The sequence below is a fragment of the Pinus tabuliformis genome, chromosome 1_2, assembly GCF_031772625.1.
Source record: "Pinus tabuliformis cultivar Carrire ecotype Pingquan chromosome 1_2, CPIR1, whole genome shotgun sequence".
In the NCBI taxonomy this organism is placed as follows: Eukaryota; Viridiplantae; Streptophyta; class Pinopsida; order Pinales; family Pinaceae; genus Pinus; species Pinus tabuliformis.
Genome location: NC_142298.1, coordinates 889,837,625 through 889,849,985, shown reverse-complemented (window position 1 = coordinate 889,849,985; position 12,361 = coordinate 889,837,625). Strand labels below are relative to the sequence as shown.

At 34.3% G+C, this 12,361-nt stretch overlaps 1 pseudogene; it reads left to right on the top strand.

Annotated features, from left to right (window-relative positions):
* Positions 1-485: 485 nt before the first annotated feature.
* On the top strand, positions 486-4,523 carry LOC149208802 (pentatricopeptide repeat-containing protein At2g13600 pseudogene; annotated as a pseudogene).
* Positions 4,524-12,361: the final 7,838 nt, after the last annotated feature.

Genomic DNA, 12,361 nt, shown 5'->3' with positions numbered 1-12,361 from the left:
TCCACCAAACAGAGGCATAGGCAATCTTATTATTAATTACGAGATTACAAATAATTATTTCCTTATACTCTCTACTACCACACCCCAATATCTGTACGGGCATATATTTTATAGCTAAGAGAATCCAACTGACTCATAAATCCTCTCACAACAAATATAGGATGCATTAACTCTTTCCCAACAAAATAGAGCTAATTTAGCAACAAATCTTATTGTTGTCACATACATGAGATTTTGCCCAATTTGTTAAAACCGAAAATCTCAACAATCAAGATCCTACAAAATTTACTCCTTTTAAAAGCCCCAGCAAACAGAGCTGTACTTTAAGAGCCCTAGCAAACAGAGCTGTAATATTCGTGATAGAATATTAAGAGCGATGAAATTGTAAACAAGGATTTAAGCATGAAAGCACTTATTATGGAAACATATATACTATATGTCTTTTTGTTTTTGGTAGAATATTGAGAGATTAAAAGACACCTTGTAACTTTGCCTTAATCATGGAACATGGAATCTTATATTTGTGGAGATGAGAATCTGGACTTTTCGCTGAAATTTCTTTGGTTGAAGTATACTTTTCAATTCCTTGAATGGATAAATTCTGTAATTGGAAGTGTAAAATGGAATGAAAAATATAGTATCATGACCTTTCAAACTATGGAATCCTTACAGACAACGCAAGTGCTCATGAGCTTGTTGAACTCGATGTGCAGTTGACCTCTTGTATATTTTGTTTGAATTCCAAATGTACTAACATGGAACATATAATTCTCAGGAGGCTTTTAAATCTGGTTATTATTTGCCATAATTTGCTACACGATCGCTACTGCCCATTGCGCATTTATAATCTTTCCACAATCCCATTTGCAATGCCTGCATGGTGATGGCTGCAGCAGCCTATCACAGCAAGATGCGTTTCTTTGTCAGGTTTGTGCATTACAAAACCGAACCCATCTTTTTATCCCTCTCTCATTCAATGCACCAATTACCCACAAAAGCAATCAATCCCAACGAGGATATCATCAAACTGTGTAATGAAAACCGGCTGAAGGAAGCTATGGATTGCCTGGACATCATGACCAAACTCAACTCTGAGACGTACGCTGCCCTATTGCAGGCGTGTGCGAACACAAATGCCTTGGAAGAAGGTAAGAAAATTCATACCGACATGATGATTAACAGTGACCGTTTTAATACATTTGAGCAAAATGTGTTCTTAGAGAACAAACTTATCAGTATGTATGCCAAATGCGGTAGCGCGTTGGACGCCCGGTCAGTTTTCGATGGAATACTTAAACGCAATGTGATATCATGGAATTCCATGGTCAGAGGATATGCCATGAACGGATACTTTGAGGAGGCGGTTACCCTGTTTTATACAATGCAAGGGGATGGCATAAAGCCTGATAATTTTAGCTTCCCTAGTGTTCTCAAGGCCTGCGCTGGCCTCTCAGACCTGGCACAGGGCAGTAGTATCCATGGTTTGCTAATCAAATGTGGGTGTGAATCGGATGTGGGAGTAGGGAATGCTCTTGTAAACATGTATGCGAAATGTGGGAGTATTGGAGATGCTCTCCAAGTGTTTGACAAAATGTCCCAGAGAGGTGTGGTTTCCTGGAATGTCATGATTGCGGGGCTTTCGCACAATGGGTATGGTCATGAGACCTTGAGGGTTTTTAGTCAGATGAAGCTGTATGGGGAGAAGCCCAATTGTGTCACGCTAGCTACTGTTCTTCCGGTCTGTGCGTGCCTAGAAACTATAGAATTGGGTGAGCAGATCCATGGATACAGTATTAAATGCGCGCTTGAATCAGAGGTCCTTGTGGGGAATGCTTTTGTAACCATGTATTCCAAATGTGGAAGGATTATGAATGCGGTCCGAGTGTTTGATGGGATTAATCAGAAAGATCTGGTTTCCTGGAATGCAATGATCGCCGGTTACAGCCAGATTGGTCATTGCGATTTGGCTTTAGATCGTCTTCACCAAATGATAATGGCAGGTGTCAAACCCAATGAAGTTACAGTTGTAAGCGTTCTCTCTGTGTGTGCCCATTTAGCAGGCATCCAACAAGGTAAGGAAATCCATGGTTACATAGTAAAAAGTGGAGTGGAATCGGATATTTCAGTGGGAAATGCTCTTATAGACATGTATTCTAAATGTGAGATTGTAGAGTATGCGATTCAAGTTTTTGACAAAATAGAGCAGAGAGATGTCATCTCCTGGAATGCAATGATTGCGGGCTATACACAGAACGGGTATTTTGATTATGCCTTAAACCTTTTTCATCAAATGCAACAGGCAGGTTTGAAATCTGATTCAGTTACAATTTTATCTGTCCTCTCTACATGTTCCCAGTTAGGAGATCTTCAAAAAGGCAAGGAAATTCATAATTACATAATTCGAAGTGATGCATTTGAGTTTGACATTGCTGTTAGCAATGCCCTGATAACGTTTTATGCATTTTGTGGGAGTCTAGAGATTGCATACCATATTTTTGACCGTATGTCTCAAAAAGATGTGGTCTCATGGAATGCCATGCTTTCAGCTTATGCCCAGAATGGATGTTGTAATGAGTCCGTAAACTTATTTCAGCGAATGCAAATGACATCTGTGATACCAGATTCAACTACCATCTCAAGTGTTCTCTCTGCATGTGCCCACTTATCATCTTTGAAGCCAGGAAAAGAGATCCATGGTTACATAATCAGAAATGGTAGTTTCGATACCGATGTTGTCGTGGGTAATGCACTTGTAGACATGTATGCCAAATGTGGGAGAATTATCGATGCGTGCCATGAGTTTGACAAAATGTCCTATAGAAACGTGATCTCGGCGAATGTGATGATCGCAGGGTATGCTAAATGTGGCAACAAAGAGGCTGCACAAAATGTCTTTGACAAAATGAAGGACAGGAATATAGCCTCATGGAATGCAATAATTGCAATGAATGCTCAGAATGGGTATGAAGCTGAGTCCTTGAAACTCCTAGGTGAAATGCAATTAGCAGGCGAGGAACCTGACACTGTCACCATTGCAAGTGTTCTCTCTGCATGTGCTCATATAGCAGCTCTGCAACGTGCCAAGGAAATACACAGTTACATAATCAGAAGAGGTTTTGATTTGGACATTTTCGTCAAAAGTGCTATTATAGACACGTATGCCAAGTGTGGAAGTCTAGGGAAAGCACACCAAGTGTTTGAAAAAATGCCCGAGAGAGACGTGGTCACTTGGACTGCAATGATTTTTGGATATGCTATTCACGGGCATGGCAAGGATGCCCTCTCAACCTTCCGTCAAATGCGGCAGGTGGGTTTGAAGCCAGACCATGTCACCTTCACTGCCGTTTTGTCTGCATGTAGTCACGCAGGACTCATTGATGAAGGGTGGCAATACTTTGACTGCATGACTGAAGAGTATTGCATTACACCTAAGACCGAACACTATGCTTGTATGGTTGACCTTCTTGGCCGTGCAGGACGCCTAGATGAGGCACATGATTTTATCAAAAGTATGCCCTTGGAGCCTAACGCTAGCATGTGGGGAGCCTTGCTTGCTGCATGTAGAATCCATTGCAATATAGAGCTAGGAGAACATGTCGCAGAAAAACTTTTTCAGTTAGAACCTGTCAATACTGGAAATCATATTCTTCTATCAAATATTTATGCTGCAGCTGGCATGTGGGATGGTGTAAAAAAGATTAGAAAACTGATGAAAGACAAAGGATTAAATAAAATACCAGGATGTAGCTGGATCCTAGTACAAAACAAGGTGCATGCATTTTCTGTAGAAGACACCACATCGACAATCAGCAGTCCACGATACCTCTGAAAACATGAGTTCAAACATGAGTTCAAAGAAGGGGATAGGGCGTGCTCATTGCATCAACTGTGTTCTTTGATATGGAGGTGGAAAAGGGAGCATTAGTTTTTTAGGACATGCTGCAGGGCACCTATTGTGCTCACTAATTACACATAAGATTATTGCGTCCAGGTATCGCTACAGTAACATCAATTTCATATGAAAGTTGTCAAATGATGAAGATTTATGAAGGTTCAAATCAACATTTGAATGGGGGATTTCATGATTACAGAGAACCTAGATGATAATGCAAGGCACAAAGATAAATACATTTTCAACGGGGGTTAGACACTAGATATTGAAAAGCTATTGCCTATTACCACTCTTGATCATTACAGAAAAGCTACATAAAGTGGAGGCATAGCTATAAGACATGACTCTCTATTGAGCAGGATTCAGGAATCAAAATCGGCAGTTTTCCTTAAGCTGCACCTGAAATCAACTTGGATGTCTGAGTGGACTTCGACTTTAGCATTGACCAAAAGTTGGTACGTAACATTGACACTAACATTCGTTTGTTAACAGTTGACTACTCAACATGGAAGATGGATAATCACCAACCACCTTCATTCCTCTCACAGGGTTCAGCATATGGAGCATTATTGCTTCCATAGGCATGTAAAATATTGAATACATTGTACTGATAGGAACTGATATGATAATATGATAGAATTTGAGAACTTGTGGATTGAAAATTTGTTGTTCTATCGTCACTTCACCACCTTCAGATCACCTTCCTGTGCATTATACACACTCCCGAAAATCTCTAAGCAATACATTTGTTCTTTCAATGACTCGTATACCCTCACTAATGTCCAAACTCTTATAAATGGAGCATGTTAGAAGCATCGTGAAGCTATGTTACCAGAAACAAGAAATGTGAAATGTAATGACAAGTGGATCCAGAGAAAATGGAAGTTATGCATATAAAAGAATAATTAACATTCAATATTCGTCATAACATTCAATACTCGCCATACAACTTATTTTGCAAATCATTCAAATTTCTAAAATTGAAGAGACACAACATTCATAACAAAAACTCCAAAACTCCATCCTTAATAGCATAATTCCTATTCATAACAGAGTTTGCAACTATGCAAAGATCAAAATCTTCACTATCCAATACATAAATGATAAATCAGGTCACAACCAGATTAGAATTTGGATTCATCTCATCCCTTAGCCCCCCTTCGATTGACTCGAGTAAAGAGCCATGGCCATTGCTAGCCCCCTTGGATTGACTCGAGGGAAGAGCCATGGCCATTGCTTTGTGGAAGATTACTTTGTGGAAGATTAATAATAAAATGAATACAACTTTCTAATCTCTTTTACATTTTTAAACATCTCCAAAGTCAACTCATTATCACCATCATCGTGAGAACAAGCATAATTCTACATCCCAATGGGTCTTTTACATTTTTAAACATCTCCAAAGTCAACTCATTATCACCATCATCTTGAGAACAAGCATACTTCTACATCCCAATGGGTCAAACAAGGTAGTCTACCCACTCTGATAGAAATTGAAGACTTGAGTAAACATACACCAAATATCACGCCTTTTGTGAATATAGGTTACTCCTTTTCACAAAATGGATGAAAGTGTATTCACTGTAGTTTCATTCACATGTCAATAAACTAGTCACACCATCTTGAAATGGAGATGGTGCGAAAAACATTTAATAATAGAAATTCAAACAAAAAATATACTTTGAGGACACTATAATTGATAAAAAATATACATAATGTTTTAATAACACTATAATTGATATATTATTGTGACTTCCGGCACTTGACATATGTGCACCCATATGAGAATGGACATCCAAAAATGCCCCCCAACTCTCTCTAATGTCAAAAAGTATCATTTTGATGTTAATCTTCCCTTCCACAAATATCGATGCCCTCATTTTTCTAAAACTCGTGGTTGTATTACTACGGACAAATTATGTTGTCTCCTTTAAATTAGGAAAACCATGCAAACATTCAATGCTATATCATTGGCAAAAAAAAATTTTCCTATCAATGCATTGATATTTGTACACGCACTTCCCAAAGATGACCAAGCAGTGGAAGACCATGGCACTGAAAAGTACTACCTGCTAGGTCGTGCCCTTGGTAAAGATGGGTCTACATTAGCAGGTGAGGGTTTACATGGGTGGGTGAGAGGAAGTCATAGGGAGAAACATTTTTAGTGTTTCAAAGTCATGATGTTGTTTTATTATGGAAGTCTTCTTTTCAGCTAAGAACTTGGTCTTGATTCGCTTCTTTTTTCCAACCCCAATTAAATGGCACTTCACACATACCACACCTTAGTTTTGGTTGCATTCAATAAGGGTATAACTACCTTTTTAATCTTGTTGTCCTAGTCGGAATTATGTACAAAATGAGTCGATTATATAGTGCCCCACAACATAGTTTCACAGCTCTTTCGGAATCCAAGCATTCTTTTCAATTGAAATTGGTTTTGCCATTGGCACACCCTTGGTGGAGGATCTTATGTGTTTTGATGTTGATGATTGGGTATTTTAAATTTCTTCCCATAATAATGGAGGTAAGATGCAAACAAAATATAAAAAATAAACACGGAATTTTTTGAAATTCCAGTAGAAAACTTCTAGGGGTGAAGTCATGAAAGTTGGTAACACTTGTTTTTTTATGAACAAAACTGCATTTTTTTTGTTTCTTCAACTTCAACCTCTCTAAACTCATATTCTTGCTGATAATCTCACTTTGAAATAAAAGCGAGATTTGTTAAGGTGTGTCTCACTTTCATAATCATATTTAAAATATGTGAGGTGGTACTTACATTAAAACAAACTTGTTATTTAATGACTACATATACTTTAAATTTTTGGTAAAGATAATGAGTGACCTACATTGGCATCTAGATTTTTCGAATAGACCTTCATTTTAGAGAGAAAAAATATATAGATTCTTACGATCTATGCAGATTGCATTAGTTCTTATACTATAGTTTTGTGACTTTTTGGATTTAAAGACAACCTTTTTATTATTTATTGAAATAAGTAACATAAAAGGGCAATTTCATCTTGACATTTTTCATTGGCCACCAATTTTTTTTTAATGTATTCATTACTAAGAAAATTAAAAATATTCATTTCAAGAGCACAATACAAGTGCACTAACTTTTTTTTTTGGTGTTTTGATTTTGACGATATTGCATTTTCATTTCAAGTGATTTTGAGAACAATAAAATTTTCAAGCAATTGTTAACAAAAAGCCACAATTTTCATATCACTGCAAACTATTTAGAGATGCAAACTTATTAGTCGCAAGTCCAATAAATGATCTTTAAGATGAAAGGGTCTGCACTTTTTGAAGTTGTAGGTTTCAAAAAAATACTACAAAATTTGTTATTCTAGTTGAGCAAAAACCAATAAAATATTTTAAGGGAGAGACCATAAAGAGTTTACTATTGTTTTACTCAATAAGGTTGTTATATTTTGGACAAACTCAGAATTCAAAGATTACAAACTTGGATTGGAGTCTTCTGTGATCCTTGATTTAAGAAAAAAAATTCCGGAAAAATCACATTGATATCTTAGGGTCGATTCGTTTCGAACCCCTACTGAGGTTCATCATCAGAACATAGTTGAAGAGAAAGATCAACATATCAAATATTTATAGCATAGATGCAACGGTAAATTTTTAACAATTATAAAGAGAAATATTATGAAATAAATAATTAAAATAAACAATTTATTAATCAATAATCATTTTTTAAAACTATTTATAATCAATCTATTAAATTATTTTTATCTAATATAGAAACAATAATACTTAATCATAACTTATATATATATATATATATATATATATATATATATATATATATATAAACTAAATCAAAATAATAAACATATAAAAATAAGAACACAGGAAAATAGTTTTTTAGAAAAACATAACCAGGACAAGAGAAGGAAACCAAGGTGGGGAGAAAAAAAGGGAAGGGACCCACGAATTGTTGATATTCCATCCATCATCCCTATTAAGAGTATTAATTCTCTTCTCAATTTTGATGGCTTCTCTTAATTTACGATGATGGAAATGATCAACCATAGCGAGAACTTTGGAATCCTCTAAACAAATATGGTGTTTCGTCATTTCAACATGTTTCTCTAAAGCAGAGGAGTGATTCCTACAATGTCTAAGGTCTGTTGCGTGCTCTTGAATTTTTTGATATATGAAACGACTAGTCTCTCCAATGTAGGGGGCTCCACAAGAACATAGAATCAAATAAACACCCTTCATGTTTTTGGGATCCACAAGGTCTTTGAGAGATCTTAAAAATCCATGAATGGTTTTTAATGGTCTAAAGGTGGAAACTACCTTGTGCCTCCTAAGAATCCCAACAAGCTTGTCAGTAATCCCTTGGGTAAAGGGAAGTTGGACATTATAGGCCACCTCAACTGACTCTTTCTTAGTTTTAGTTCCTAGCTAGCTTTTAAAAAAGGTCTGATACCTTGGGACCTATTATAACCATTCTTCTTAAAAACATTAAGGAGATGGGTTTTCTCATCAACAAGATGGTCTTCATCGAAAACCCTTAAAGTCTGAGTTGCTAGTGTGTTGAGAACATCTAGCTTTTGGGCTGAATAGTGATGGAATTTTGCACGTAAATATTGTTCAATGCGGGTTTTCTTACGAAAGTCCTAGTGAGAGAATAAACCATCAACGTTTTTTGAAATAAGCACATCAAGGAAGGATAATATTTCGTTAACTTTAAATTCCATGGTAAATTTGATGGAACTAGATTGATTGTTGAGATGTTGGAAAAACAAATTTAATTTCTCACAACCATGGGGCCATAAGATGAAGGTATCATCAACAAATATTTTCCATACTTTAGGTTTAAATAGAGCAGAAGCTAAAGCTTTAGATTCAAAATCCTCCATAAATAGGTTCACAGCAACGGGAGAGAGGGGAGAACCCATTGCTACCCCACACGTTTTCTCATAAAATTCACCTTCGAAACTAAAGAAGGTTGAGGTAAGGCAAATCTCTACAAGCTTGGTTATATCAAAATCAGTGATGCGATTGATAGCATCTATAGCCTCCTTAATAGGGATTTTTTCGGAATATTTTTACTTAAATTATAAACTTTTAGCGAAAACTTTTATAGGGTGGTTATTGTTACCACAAAATCTAGCAGGCCTTGAAAAAAGAAACCCTACAAGACAAAGAACTAGACTAAGTACTAATAATGAGACAATGGTCCATCGTCAACACAACCACTGTCCCTCGCTCTTTACAAACTTTCACCGATGGGAGGAGTCCCAGTAAGATAGATAATCACCTTTGATAGATATTAACAATGTAAACTTTGAAACAGGAACTGATATGATTACCCGTTTCGTAGAGGTAGCAAAAAGTGATCCGATTTTGAAAAGGGGCAATGCAGGATGCACATATTTTTTTAAGTATAGTTTTTGGCACTTTAAAATTTTTCATGTACATTACATTTTAGAATGTTAGTGATTTTCATGCTGCTTTAAAAAAAGTGGTGATTATGCATCAGACCCTTTTTTTAAAAGACCTATTTTTTCGCTTTAAATTTTCTAATGTATGAAATGTAAATAATTATTTTCTAAATTTAACAATATTTGAAATGGTTTTCTTCTTTATATTTTCTTTTTTTTATTTTAAATTTTTTATTTTTTTGTAGTGAGTTTTTTTATTGTTTTGCATATTTAAAGACGAAGGTCAATATTTTAAACTTTCGATATTCTACATATTTATACATCATTAATTAATTTTTCAATGCACATAAAATAATTGTCTAAAAGACAATGATTTTTAACAATTGACATAAAAATAATCATTTTCAACATAAATTGAAAAAATTAACAAAAAATGGGTAAATAATAGTTTTTTTTTATGAATTTCATATAAAAAAAATAATAATCACTGTTCTTTTAAAATAATGATTAACATAAAAATTAATGCGAAAATCACATAATATAAATATTGAGCACATAACAACATTAATTGAATGCTCATTCTTCTCATAAAATGTCAAAGTCAAAACATTACAAGTATAACTAATTAATAGTTACAAAAAATGAGCTTGATTTCCAAACATAACTTAAATTTAATCAACAATATCACGTAATCTAAACTCTTCATCCTCTAGAGTTTCATCATTGTTTTCTTCCACTATATTTTCTGCTTCATTTTGCTCATTTTCCTCTTCTAATGGATCTTTGATGTCTGCGAATCTCCTAATGTATACTTTTCCAATCATTCCATGTAATAGTGGTTGAGGTTCCTTTGCCTTTTTTGCCGCACGTGATTCACAAAAATCCTCTTTCTTCAACCCAATTTCTTGCATTGCATCTAGAAGAAATTGAAAAGCATTAATTCTTTGCTGAATAAAATTGCACTATACTAGATCTTTTTCAATGACAATGCAATTTCTTCCTTTTTGAAGGCAACATGCTAGTGTTGTACCTAATTATCAGGCACAAAAGAAATAATGAAGTAAATTAGTATATGATTTATAAATAAATAAATAAATAAAGATATTGAAATTCAATTCCATATAATAAAACTTACCTGAGCCAGAAAATAAATCCAGAACCCAATCTCCTTCATTTGAACATATGTTGATAGTTAATCAATAACTGTGCTTTTTTATAAATGTTAACTATCTCTCATTTTGCTTCTTTGTCTTCATATGCTAGTTTTTTCACAACAGCATCATAAGCCAGTACTTGGCTATGACTCTTTCCATCTACCCGATTAAAAATCATAGACATATAGCTATCATCTTTTGCCCAATTATCAATATGGATGAACTCACAATCATTTATAAATGGTCGATCTTCATGGTTAAGAAGATTTGACTTTTGCCTGTAACATGAAATAGTAAAAGTTCAATTAAATTGTACATAAATGATTTTTTTTAAATTAATCAAATATACATTTTCAACGCTTACTATTTAAGTTGTATCCTTGTGTTTGTTTTCCCCTTGAAGCTTGACAATAACATTGTCAATTGTGTGTCTGAATGAAATGTCACAAATCTTCATAACGGTGATAATGTGACTTCTAAAAATCCCGTAACCACTTTACTAAGAGCTTGATAAGTATAAGGGTCACTGTCATAGTCAATGTTTGGGATATTGAAACCGTGGGGAATATCTCCAATAACTAAGGCATAATCCATTTTAGGTATGAGTTTAGCAATGTCTTCACAGTCACCTTGTATTACTTGATATTGAATAGTGTCATGCCCATTCCAAATGAAATGAGTAAGAGTTGGATCAAATTCAACATTCCTAAGACATTGCTTCTTTAGCCTTTCGATCTTAATTTTTTCAATAAAGGTTCTGAAACTATCTCGTACTCCATTTACATCCTTCCTCATCTTTAATAGAATAAAAAAATATATGTATAAGTTATAAAGTAAAAATAGTATACATATGAACAAAAATGAATGTATAAATCAACATACATTTCTAAACGCAAGACAAAATAAATAAATAAATAAATAAATTTAAATTTGATGTAGAACTTGAATTTGGATAGTTGCGTACAACATCATCCCAACTACCTTCATTCAAAAATTTAATCATTTTTCTTGTATTTTCATGTAAACTTTGTGACTGCATAGAAAAAGTAATAAAAGTTAATATAATGATATTTATAACAAATAGAAAAAGTAAACTTTGTGACTGCATAGAAAAAGTAAGAAAAGTTAATATAATGATATTTATAACAAATACTACCAAAAACAATATGTTATATTTAAAAGAAAATTATAATATAGAAATAAGTAAAAATAATTCAACAAACTTACTTTTGAAATTCCTCAGACATTTCCTCTAATGATAAGTCCCCTGACCTCATACGAGATAATATTGTTTTGACAAATTTTTCATCCTCCACTCCTTGCAATGCTCTCCAAGGTGTGATAGTCATATCTTATGGAAGCTACTTCATTTAGGACCTGATTTACTGTTGCTACATATCAATGGTTAAGACCTTTTGGCCTTCTGGTTTTTGATGTCAATGTTCTCCCACATGTTAAAAATCTCATTAATCAATTCCCATATCTCTCCAGTTCTAAATGCCAAATGGAAAATGTTATCAATACCTCTAAATAAATCAGTATTTACTCTGCCACCTTTTGAATTGATTTTCTCCTCAATTTGATAGCCTATTTCCATACAACATTCTTTTCAGAAATCTACAGTAACATTTATCTTATCCCCACCACATTTTTTTTCAAATTCACTATGAATAAATTTAACCCTTTGGTTGAAAGTCATAGACTTCCTATATTCATTATATGAATTATGATCCCATTCCACTAACTTTTCTTATGTATCTGATAAACCAACATAAATGATGCATTTCATTGTTTCAAAAGATGGGTTATTGGGATATTACCCCATCAATTGTTTTTGAGCTTCTACAGAATGGTTCACCAAAGCACATAATAATTGTATTCAAAACATTTTGACTTATCAA